The sequence below is a fragment of the Chironomus tepperi genome, unplaced genomic scaffold, assembly GCF_022539635.2.
Source record: "Chironomus tepperi strain 1889 unplaced genomic scaffold, CSIRO-AGI_Ctep_v1 contig_244, whole genome shotgun sequence".
Lineage (NCBI taxonomy): Eukaryota > Metazoa > Arthropoda > Insecta > Diptera > Chironomidae > Chironomus > Chironomus tepperi.
In genome coordinates this window covers 2,459,385-2,472,586 of record NW_027226366.1, presented here as the reverse complement: position 1 = coordinate 2,472,586, position 13,202 = coordinate 2,459,385, and the positions used below count along the sequence as shown (strand labels likewise).

Sequence of the window (13,202 nt, the reverse complement as noted above, 5' to 3'; positions counted from 1 at the left end):
CCGAAATTGAATCTCACACTTTTGCTCGTTCCTCTCTTTATCTATATTTCTTTTATTCATTTTTTCCTTTATTTTTTTGTAGAATTAATGGAGTGAAGAATAAGAAGAGAAATTGGGTCATCATTATGCGGGACACATTGATGCAATTTAATGTTGATGATGAAGGAAGATTTTCACTACCGATTTGTTTGAGACTAGAAGCAATGAAAAAGGAGGTAAAAAATCTGTGATGGGTTTTAAATGAGATTGTTTTTTGCTGATAGCCATCCAGACTGATTTAATTGGAATTGCATCTTTGTGAAATCATTTGCTTTTGGTCGATAACACTAAGGCATTAAACAAAATCATTTTGCCATCGGATATTGTCTTCTTTTTAGTCATTAAAAATCAACTAACAAAGTGCTGATTAAATAGATATTGTACAACAGAAGCTAGTCATTTCAATCAATAAATATGAATAATTTTATCATTAATGTTGGCAGCTGAAGGGAGTCTTCAAGATGAAATTTAATTTTAAATTTTTTTTTCGATATATTTCTTGAGGAAATTTCATCAACTCGCAATTCTTGTGAATTTAAGCTCATCATTTACTTAGTTGAGTCGCAAAGATTACTGCTTTTATACGGCTTCTCATTTTTCCAACTCATAGAAAATAAATTAATTTTTTTTTTGCTTCTCAATTTTTTTTTTGCCTTCAACGTTTCTCAATTTTCAGTCTTTTGAAGGCAGAGATGCTGATTCGCTAAAGGATGCTTTTAAATATTAGAATTTTGACAAAAATGTGGATCAACATGCTAAACAAAATCAGAATTAAAAGGAAGTCATTATCATAAAATTCTTCAAATTATAAGTGTTACGACAGTGTCTAGCAGATGCGCATGTATTTGCTGACATCCTCTTCTATCTACCTCTAGGCTATTTCTGGTTAAACGCCAGATATCTAATTTATGGACTGAAATAGACTGTGATAAGTCGATAGTTTGTCTAGTTATAAATTTGACATTTTTGTAACATGCCATGAAATGTCAAATTTATTGCTTCATCGAGTAGTCACAGTCTGTTCAATTAAGTCTCTATAATATTTGTTGATTCTACAATAACAAGAGCTCGAACTTGACTCAGAATTCGTAAAACAACGTCGGTTGAAGTCAACTCATCAAAAGCTCGAATCTGCTGCCAAATCCCACAGCATCAACTCTGCTCATTCAAACAAGATGACTTTAAATACAATTTTTTTCTCTTTTCTAATTTCATAAAATGTGAAAATCAAATTTTCTCCTTTCGCAATCTGATATATTCTTCATCTTACTACCACTTTATTTATTTGCTTTCGATTACATGCAAAAGAAGGCGAGGCTAGAAACAAGGCTGTGTGTTGAGATTGTGAAATTTGAAGATTTATTATCGTACATTAATCTTAACATCATTTAGATAAAACTTTTTTTATTATAAATATGGCTTCAAAAGTTGATGAAGATTCCTTTAATTTATTTCGTAATTAATTTTTACATGTTTACATAAACTTTTCTGGATTTAAATACCTAAATGAAAATATTCTTGGGATGGGTGCGAAACAGAAAATTTTTCAGCTGATGGAATTCACAGAGGAAGGAAATTCGGGGAATTCTGTGATGATTTTTGTAAATTTAATAGCACTGGAAGTTGAAAAAATCAAAATCAGCAGTCGACTGCTGGGGATGATCGCGTTGAATTTTAATAAATTTATATTCATTCTAAGAATTGCCATTTCATAATTATAATTAAATAAATCCAATTTCTTGCCATAAGCTCAGTCAATTCCACGAATATCCAATAATTTAAATCACACACAATTGAATAATTCTTAATTAATTTAAAATAAATTTTCAACCAAATGGGATTAAATAAAAATAATTGCAACTTTTGACGATATTATCGATCATGAAATTGCAATAATTAATATTAATTGGCAATGATTTAACTGTATTCATTCCTTATTATTGAACAATAACCATAATTATTACATTTTTGATAAGGATGTCCATTTTGATACATTACATTTTAATGTCCAATATTGCAATTAAAAGTCCATCAAAAATGCATTTAAAATTAATTACCATTCTTTTTAATTACGGATAATGCGGCTATGAGGATTGAATCAAAAGCTTGTGAATTTTAATTAATGTGTGGATTTACATTGAAAAATAAGAAAATTACTGTTTTTGGAACCAAAATAAATTGCAATTATGAACAGAAAATTTAATTTGTTACTTACTGTAATCATGTTTCTATGTGGAGCTAAGGATACAACAAATTATCTTCTATCTGACTCTGTTACTTAGTTTTCACAAATTCTCTAACAGTACATTTAGCTGGAAATCATTAAACATTGTTCTGGGTCAAGTAGCTTTTGGAATTTCAGGATATCGTTTCCTTGCCGATTCTAACCAAGGAGCGGAATCGTCATTTCAGACTCAGCAATAGTGTTTTCTATGTCATTTTTCTTGGGAATTGTATGGTTGATCAAGCTGTGCTTCCTGTTTTCCATCTTCTTATTGTTGTCTTGACGACCTGTCTTTTGCAGAAACTTCTCATTTCTAAGCAACTCTTTCCAGGATGATAAGATTCTAAGTGTCGGATTTAAATAGAATCCAGCACCATGACAGTGTCACGCCAGCCTGGTGACTGACTTAAGATCAATATTCGAGCTAATATGACGTATTTTACCAGAATAACTTCTAAAATTATCAAGCTATTTCGATAAATGCGTCAATTTTCTCACAACTATTAAACAATCTGTTCCAAGAATTAATATTGAAGCTTTTCACATTACCCCACCAATCTCTAAAATATTAATCCGATTTAAACTCACAAAAGAACTAAAATTACTACAAAATGCTTCCTAATAATGAGTTTCTAGTAAATCATAATGAAACCTCAAAGCGATTTACTTCCACCCAAGTCGAATCCACCAATGTAAATCATATCCAATGTGCTGAAAAATATAATTTTCTCAAACTCAATTTAACATCCAATTTTAGACATCTTTAATTCTTTAGAAAATTTTTTACTTCCCAACATTTATGACTTATTACCTATTTTTAGTTCACAGTATCGTGTAAATTGTCGCCTACATTCAAGCAAAGCAAATTTTCTGTTATTTTTCTTTATCGCTGCAAGCAACTTAGTCTTATTTACTCCCCACTGAGCTGTTTTATTTATTATCAGACGATTATCATAAAAAATTCAATGTCGATGTCGCGTGAATGATGAAAATGTTTCATGTCTGTCTGTCCTCATGTCCATTCGTTAATAGCCTCATAAAATGTCATTAATATTTTGTACAGTCAATTTATGATCAACGAGGAAACGCTTCTTTTATGTTTAAATCTTTTTTTAAACAAAATACACGTAAAGTGAAAATTTTCTCATGGTTTAGCACTCACCCACACTTACGTGAGAATATGCCCAAAGGACCATTATATTTCAATCACAATATAAAATGATAATAAAAGTATATTTTACGAATAGCATTATGCTTATTTTTATATCAACATTATATTATGTTGACATGACATCAAAATGTCATAAAAAGAAGTCAACAAGAACATCAACAAAAATCGGATGAAGGGAGCATAATAAGAAGCTAAAGAGACGAAGAAAAAAAATAATTTTTTGACACGCGAATATTTTCACATTTAAAATAAGCAGCGGTGCTAAATGAATGAGTAAATAGCATTGAGAATGACAATGGCATTTATGGAAAGCTGAAAGTGTCGGTGAGAATTTTTTTTTGTAAGCTGCTTTGGTGTTGATTGTGATATTTTTTATGATGTTATTTAGGCTGTAAATTAAAGATGGTCGATATTAAGCCTGAATTTCTCCTTGGTTTCAGTCTTGAGAGTTTTTGAAACTGAAGCTTCAGGATGCCATACTGTTCAGAGATGTATTGACAAAGTACTTTGGAACAGAGTTTGCAGGACTTTGGAGTCCGGACTCCAAAATTAAATATTGTAAAAAAGTGTACTTTGTGGAGTCGGACTTCACTTTTTTTGAGTCCGGACTCCAAAATCCAGACTCTACATTAGAGTCTTGCCAACTTTGCTTTAAAATTTGTCTCAAAAATGACAGGCTTTACGTATCTAAATCAGTTATGTTCAAATTGTGTCCCAGGTCACGCAAGTGTTCTTGTGGCTGCATTCACTCATTTTTTGGAATTATAATGAACCGAATGCAGAACGGTTTTGGTCTTGACTTACGACCAATGTGTGCTGTTTCACAAAAAAGGTAGCTTTCAAATCACTTTACAGAACAACAGCATTAAATAAATTTAAATGTTATTTTAATAAAGCACAAACAGAAACGAAAAACCAGCACAAAAAAAATATACTAGACAAATAAATAATAATCCTCATAAGCGATGATGTGCTTCTGTGGCTAAATTGCGGACACATTTATATGTAAATTTTCTCAGCTACTTTTTTTTTGTACCTCGTGGACATACAAGTTATAGTTTATGAATATAGTTAGAATTGAAATCATGACTAAATACCCTATAATTGCAATGTCACGTAATTTCTCAAAAACGTAAACACTACCACTGGATAATAGTATGGCTTTAGGAATAAAATTAACGATATTCATACAGTCGACCGTTTGGAAATTGTGGGAACATTACACGAACCATTATTATGGCAATTTTCATTATTTATTATTTTTTAAAACATCAGCTGAGAATTTAATGAAGCTGTCAAAATTTCCCGTACTGAACAATACCAATTCATAAAGTTCGAACGCAAAAAAAATGTGCCGTCATGAGGAAGACCACAAAATAAAAAAAAATCTCTCTCTTTTGCCCTCCCATGACTAAAATCCATTAAAATTAATTACCCAAACAAAATTTTAAAAAAAACCATACAAGAGTGGTGGCCCCAGACAGAACCACCAAAGTAAAAAGGTTGCTCTCATATTGAAATTATATTTATTTTTTGTGTGTATATCCCAAATGAAAACAAGAACGGGAGGAATGGATAAAAAGAAGAAAGATAAGTAACCCGTCGGACAGTACTTGTTCATGCTGCTAGGTAGAAATTTCGATATATTTTGCAGATGGAACTTCCAAAAATGCAAAAGTAATCAATTACAAATAGAAATTTTATTCGGGGAGTCAGCCGCAAAAGCAACAGCATCAGGTACACAATTCTACTTTGATCATCCCTCACTGACTGGCTTTCCCCTCAAGGCAACGAAATAAACACCAACCAGAGACCACCGCGATTGCAAAATCATGAAATTTCAACTCCTTCAAAAAACGTTTTCTGTTAATTTGCTTTAATTTCTATTTGGCGGCGGGCCTTCTGTTGCTGTCAGTAAATTGGCTAAGTAATCAAACAACATCATGAAGGAACCACAAAAAAATTAAATCCATTCTATCAAATTTTCAAGTAAATAAGTTAATTTTGATGAAGATTCAATGATTGCACAAGTATAAAATTTATTTATGTAGTGGAGCAGCCAAGACGTATTTAATAAAAAATTGGATGAAATCAGTTACAATTAAAATTTTAAAATGATTAGATAAGGTGACTGGTGGAATTATTGAGGAAAAAGCTTAAATGTATTTAATTTATGAGCTCACGTGAACTAAGTCATGCAATGAAAATGAGATTGGAGATAGCCTTAAATGGGTGACTTTTATTGAGACTATTTTGAAGAGCTTAATTTGAGTGATTCATGGACATTTGACTGGGCTTTTTAAAAATGTTTGGATGACAAATTAATGAGTAACGGAAATATTAGTGGCGTGAAATCAGTTGGGCTTAATTTTTGGGGAAGTTTATGAGACATACTTTGAGTTTTTTAGGTTTATAGTTAAGATTGATGACTTGTAAGGTGAATGCAGCCTTTAAATCAGTGCCTCGTTCGCTTTTGACCCCTTTTGTCACTCTCTCTTGGCGTCTCTTGAATAGAGGATGTCCATAGAGACAGTGCAGCATTTGGTATTGGTATTGACAAAGAAAATCAAGCAATAGAGCCAATTTCAGAAGTCAACAATGATAGGCCATGGACCATGGTTGATTTATAAAACCAACGAAGTAAGTAAGTAGATCGCATGAGACATACATTCACATTTTAAATCCAAACGGACTCCGAATGCCGTGTTGCATTCGAGTGATCGGTCACTTGAGACGTCCATCAAAAATTCATATTTTGGACCAGAATAGTAATGTTTTGAAGAATCAAAGTCAATTTCTGACGATAAACTAGAATAAAATGAAGAAATGACCCTAGGAAGGAGTGTCCAGTAAATAGACAAAGCTCGATGCCGACTCGACATTAATATGAAAACGTCGACTTTCCATACTAATGTCGATCGTCATCAAGCTCAAGTATAAATTAGCCAGCTTTAGTCAATCGACAAAATATTCAAAAATTAATTTATTATGTGATTTTGAATAAAATTTGCATCCTTAAAAGCCACAAAAAATTATTCAGCATTCAATTCCACAGCAAAAAATCTATCAATAATTCTCTTATCTCCAACATCCTTAAACTTGTCGGAAGCTTTTTTATTTGACATTCTTTTATCAATAGCCAAAAAAAAATCATCAGACTAATCCGAACTCATAAAGTTAAGAACATATTTAACAGCCATCCGATTAATCAATTTATTGTCACTTGATCACTTCAATAAAGCACACAATCACTAATTTTTACAGCTTATCATCAATCAGCAAAACTTGAATTAATGAAAATCAATTTCAATAAAATTTTTGACATATTCTCATAAACGAATCAGCCATATAGTCAACTATCCGGTCATATCAATTCCAATAAAAAACAACAAAAACCTGCTAAATCTGCAAAAGGAAATCGTAAAATAAGTAAAGACGAGAAGAATATTTTTTTATATTATTTCCCCATCTTTATCACTCTCACTCTTTTATTCCACTTCTTCATTTCACTGTGTGTGGCTGCGTGGCTTGTCGACTACTGATTGAATTTTAAATTACTTAATTTGATTTATTTACTTTTTCATTTTTTTATTATGTTCTCTCATATAAATTACAATACATCGCTTATGTTAATTTTTACATTATTCTTGTCTTCGTCCTACATTTATGCGTTAAATCAAGACAACTATAATTTTGAGTTATCTCCAATGCATGTAACACAAGAAATAAGAAATATTGATCACATAATACGTGTGTACATCTGATGATATATTGTGTCTAAAAATTTAAAATTAAAAGCAAACTTGATTTAATTTTCAGGGCATTAACAATTTCCCACACAATCACATTAAGACATGCATTAATGGTGCAACTGAGCCCACATTTTCTTTTCTATCTTCAAATTAAGCACAGACAATTCGATTCAATTTTTATACATATATAAATCTAATGTCACATCAGAGTGAAGAAAATTGAATTTTTTATTTCATGTGACTTTTTTTTGTGTGCATGCATGTTGATCTCTTTTTCAATTTTGAGGCATCATCGCTATGGCAATTATTGTGAATGACATTTTTCTTCTCATTCTTCTTTTTTTGCAAATTTGTGCATCGATTTGTTCTTTGAGCTTGAATTGATTTGAGAAGCAGATTTTTATGAGGATTCAGGGATTTCGGGAGGGATGATGAGCTTTGTGGGAGATATGGAGTCGAAGCATTGAAGGTTGTGGTCCTGGTTGACATTTTTTGATATCCCAGAGCTTACAGGTTTGTAATAGGGCTTTGGAAAGAGCAGAGATGGAGAGTGTGTCATCATCAATCGTGCAGATCAAGTGTGGATCATGACTTCCTATAGGTTTCGCCTGAATCTGACTCTCAATAGTTCTTAGGTCGTCTACGAACTCTTTTATCATCCAGAAATTTATGTCCTTAACTCCCCTATCTCCTCACTACAAAATATCCAAGTTGTAAGTTGTTACAAAGCCACAGAAGCCCCTGCTTCCCTAAAAAGCGAACGCATTAAGTGAACGACTCCTTATCAAACCCAAACAATCAAAACATTCAATGAATCTCAAACTCCATGTTCAGTTCCCACGAAAGTGCCATAAAAAATGCGTCCAAAAATCACCATACATTCCAAACAAATAAGGAAAAAAAAGTCAAATTTTTCAATTTATTTCTCATGCATTTGAACATTGCAGACATTTAAAATTGAAAGCAAGAGAGCTATCTCCAAAAAAAGCAAGATGAAAGATCTACAAATTGTCCATTTTAGTACAAGACAAGTATTTTCAAATTTGCATTTCAACTTATCCTTTCCATGCATAACGTATGTATGTGAACACAAAATGTACAAAAGCAGGAGCTAACATGAAACAATTTCAGGTGCAGAAGAAGCAGAAAAAGGTTTAGGAAATTAATTTTTTTTTCTGCATGCCGAGACCACACAGAACTAATCAAATTAAAATATTTGAACACATTGTGCCTTTGCAATGAATTTTTATTCATTTCTTTTTTCGTTCCTGTTCGCTGTTTAGTAGGTGAAGAATGCACTTTCAGGCTGCTGAATTTTTTAGAATAATTTTATTTAAAATAATTTTTTTTTGATAGCTCATAGCGAACGACACTATGCTGTACTGCCAATTGTTATCATGACATTATATCGCCTATCGCTATTCATGTTCATAAACACATTCCACATAGGTGGCAGCATGGCAGATGGTTTTAATTTCATGTCGAGATAAATGCTCTACAATTTTCGCATATCACATTGTTTAGTTTTCGGGCATTAAATAAACTTCTTAATTAACTTATCAAAAATATACAGTATGTGCTTGAGTTGAGAGTTTTTTTTACATGTCAGTCATGTCTGAATTTGATTGATTCTTCAAAATATATTTGGTTATAATGTAACTTTTAATATTGTTTATTGCAACATAAGGAGAGCATGAAGATGAATTGTCTGACCTTTTAAAAATGCCAACAAAACGAAGAAATATTGTACAAGGAATTGAAATTTTACTCGACCAAACATCACCACCCCTTCGATGGATATATGAGGGGTTGTTTGTAAATTACGTCTATTATTTATGAAAGCACTTGTTAGGAACTTTATTGGCAGAAGAAAGGGATTGTATGAAAGAATGGAAATATGTAAATGGAGTCGCTCGATAGAAATATCTCTAACATGTAAAGATACCGCTTCAAGGTATCGAAGTGGTCTTTCTGTAATCATTATGCTCTTTGTCTGTTAGGGTATGGATACAAAATGTCTTGAGCCTATGAAGATGACAGAATCAAGACAATCCAGGGATTATTCAAGACCAATGCTCGGAAAGCAAACGATGTATTAAAATACAAAAATCTGAAGCCAGGCCTGCATGACTCTGAACTGAGGTCAGATTTCGGGTAATTCGACATATTTCTACTGACCTGGACTTGATTTTTCGTATTTTTATGAGGATATGCCATCCAGAAATGGCTTAGTGTCCCCAAAAATCCATAACTTGACTTTAAAATTCATCACTTAAAACAGCGTAACCAGAAAAATACCACAAAGATTCAACTATTTTCTGTACGTCACTTCTGTACAACCCCTATAGACAAATAACTTTTTTTATCGAACAAGAGGTTTTTCGGTTTTTATTCATTTATTTTTCGATTCAAATGATTTGTTCTGCAGATAAAAATAAAATCTCTTTTTTTTGACAAATCGACAAAGTGAGTGAGGAACTTCACAATAGGTGGTCCGATTTTTTTCGTAGCCCATCATTCTCATAAAACAAAAAAATGAACACACAGAAAAAAAAATACAAATTGTGAGAGATAGAAACGAGGAAAAAAAAAGAAGGAAGGAATAAAAAAATACTTTATGTGCTTCTTCTTGTCCACATGCCAAACCCCGGAGACCATAAACTTCCCTGCTTCCAATTCTAATCTATTCCTATCTTTGTAATTTCATCGCAGGGCAAAGCAGGTGAATTCTAAGCAACAGTAATCAACACTCTTAATTACTTTTTTAACCATTCTTCTTCTTACATCACTCGCTGTGTCTGATGAAAGGATAGATCATGCACATTAGTGATTAAATTGAGGTATCATTTCAAGTTTTACTGTGTTCTTTACTTTGTATTTTTTGTAGCTGCAAACATTCTCGTTTTCTAATTTTATCATCAAATTTACTTCCAACATTTTTGCTAGAATAAATTTTGTGGAGTCTGAAATTTAAATAATTTTCTACAGTAAGCTACAGCAAATGTTTACAGTTGATATTTACATCTATAAAATTAAAACTTTGTCAATAGCTTCCGTTTTCTTGTTGTTGTTGTGAATCACGCGATTCAGAAATAAGATGACAGACATAAAGTCAAATAATAATAGTATGTGAGCTAAATGTCAATAGAATTCAAATAAAAAACATCATAAAGAAAATGAAATTGAATTTTTGATGAGATGATAAATATTTTTGAGTGATATTTTGATTATATAAAGTGATGAGTGGGGATTTGTGAATTTTTTGAATTTTCTTGAAGATGTTCTTAAAAATTTAATATAAGATGTTTTTGATGGAATCAATTTTTTTCATGTTAAGATGCAAGTTTTTATAGCAAATGGTGTATTTTCTCGGTTTTGAAAGCTTTAGACAGTCAGTGATTGAGAAAATATTGATTAGGCTATGAATTCAGGATCCAGGATTGACTTGGAATCATTCAAACTCTAGGGTTGAGCTCTAGGAGGTCAACCTTTATTTAATAAGATTGCGCACGGCGTAGAAACGAAACTCTTAAGTTCAGGCTAGATTCGATGAAATCCGGACTCAGCCTGGAGTTAAGTCAACCCGGATTTTCGGCAACTTGTACCACCGAGTCTTCTAGATTAAGTATTCGTGGTTTATGAAGCCTTTCCTAAGATTTTTTGTGTTCTAAATTGATCCGTTGCAAATAAACTCAAATACTCATTCCTAATTCTTAATTATTAACAGAAATCATAACATGCTCAATTTTTAAAGTTTTCAGTTGAGCGTCCAAGCCTTAATTTGCACAAAACCTTTACATAATTCAAACATTTAACAGTAGTTCCAACCACAGGTGTGTTCCAGGAATGTCAATACTTTGTTTCAATTATAACTGTGTCCGTTCATATTAGCTACTTAATAAATCATTACTACATTTGACAACAAACTCTACTCATAATATTCCCTTCATGCCTTACAAAAACGGAATCAACATTCTTCACTAACAATGAGCAATTCCATTCCATTAAACTTCAGTCTAAAAATGTAATTCATAACAAATTAGCAATAAAAAGTCAAGTTTTCATTTATCAGAATGTTGTAAAATTCATTAAAGTAATTAGTAACCACACTCATCCGTAAATAAATAAGGAATATGCTTGAAAGACAAAATTGTATAAGGAAATACAGCTTAATTAAGATGATTCACATTGATGAGATGGAGAAAATGTCCATTCGAATGTCTCGCATGATCGATACATGAAGAATTACTTTATCCTTGTAAGAAAGTTTATTGACTATTTCCACAGTTAAAAAAAGTATTAATTGAATCAAGCATGTCAGAGACAAAGAAAAGTTCAAAACTGTTCAATAACTCGGTGACCAGTAAAATAACAAAGAAAAAATTTAATTAAATCCGATTAATTAACAATGCACGATTTTGTTCTCAAAAAGTCAATCGTCTTCAATTTAATTTGTCGAGAGAAAAAGTCGAAACTTCCCAGAAATCGATTGGGGGAAATTAATCTCCACATATTGACTACCCATGTAGAATAATTGATCAAAAGGCAATTAGCACATATTCACTAATTGGCATATGTGCGCAATTTTCATATTATTAACATTTGTTCGATATATATTCATGTGCAGAGGTGATGACTCAATGTTTAGATTGCGACTGGATGTTGTGAATGGCATATTTGAGCATTGTGGTTCTATACGTAGCATAGATTGGGTGTCAGTTAAAGAATATGAATGTTTGCTTAAGTATATTTGAGAAACTAGCACTAGATTGTAAAAAAGGAGGTTTAAAGACTGATTTTGACTTGATTGCCTCGAAATTGTCCGGATTTGATAAAAAGTTCGTTAGAGTTAGCCATCAATTGGATATTTAGATGTCATTCGCTAGTTTTACCGTATTATTGTTCATTCAGGATGTTGACACCAAGTAAAGGAGTTCCGATGTCTTTTTCAATGTCTATGTGTTAGTATGTAATGTAATGTTGTACAGTAAATAACAATTCACTACTCAAAACAATGCATAACCTCTACATAAGCCCATAAACTCACCTAACCCCAAGCTCTCAGGTTATCAACTCTGTCCATTCATTACACATCTTATTTTTTGCGTACATAAAAATTTATTAAACCAACTCACAAAGAGTTGCGAACGTACAGCAAAAAAAAATAATAAAAATAAGCTAAATATGTTTCAATCATTTGACGTCACGATCGTGTACATTATTGATAATAATGTCTGATGATGATGTACAGGGGCTTGTTATTTCGATTTCACTTTGAAATTGTATTTTCTAAAATAAAACTCGTGTCTATCATCATGTGCTGTAAACGTTCCAAAAAGCGAACTGCTGATAGCATTGAAATGAACATACATAGAGCAAATAAATATTAATTAAGTGATAAGAAGAGCAATATTTCATGACAGAATGGAAGGGAAAACAAGAGCTCAAGTTTTGTGTTGATTTCTGACTGGGTGATTGTGATTTATAGACGCATTTGAAGTTGATGCCTAAAGTGCTTAAGCTGATAAGAAAGGCACGGAATTTTGTTGCGATATACACGCGACTGTTTGATAAAAGAAAAAAAAATTATTATTTTGTTGTAATCTCAATTAAGTTTCTGTCCAATGATAAAATGCATTAATGAAGGGCATGATCCAAGGTATTAGGAAATAGAACTTTAATCAGACAGACGTGGAACTAGTTAAGATTTGTTCTCTTTTGCAACAAATGAACTTTGTCGTTGTAAGCTGAAAATAAATCATGTCGTCAGCACGTAATCAAGTGACTTGATGTATGGATAGGCTTGCTTGCTCACTCGCCACTCTTATCGAACCATTAAAGTAAATATGAATTAATAAAAAATTGCTGATAACGACAAGAAATATAAAAAAAATTGAAGCATGTGAAAAACATCATGTCCATCACGTGTGTACTAGACTCCACCCGACTTTGCCTTCTTTTCAGACTTAATTGCGATGAATTTTTTTTTTTCGGTTCGTATTTTTTAATGACTTTT

General features: G+C 32.0%; 1 long non-coding RNA gene across 1 annotated transcript; it reads right to left on the bottom strand.

Annotated features, from left to right (window-relative positions):
* Positions 1-7,053: 7,053 nt before the first annotated feature.
* Positions 7,054-10,436, bottom strand: LOC139091422 (uncharacterized). The gene is made up of 3 exons (XR_011544507.1): positions 10,209-10,436; positions 9,971-10,149; positions 7,054-7,935 (listed from the first exon to the last, which is right to left on the bottom strand). It is a non-coding gene; the product is annotated as an uncharacterized lncRNA (long non-coding RNA).
* Positions 10,437-13,202: the final 2,766 nt, after the last annotated feature.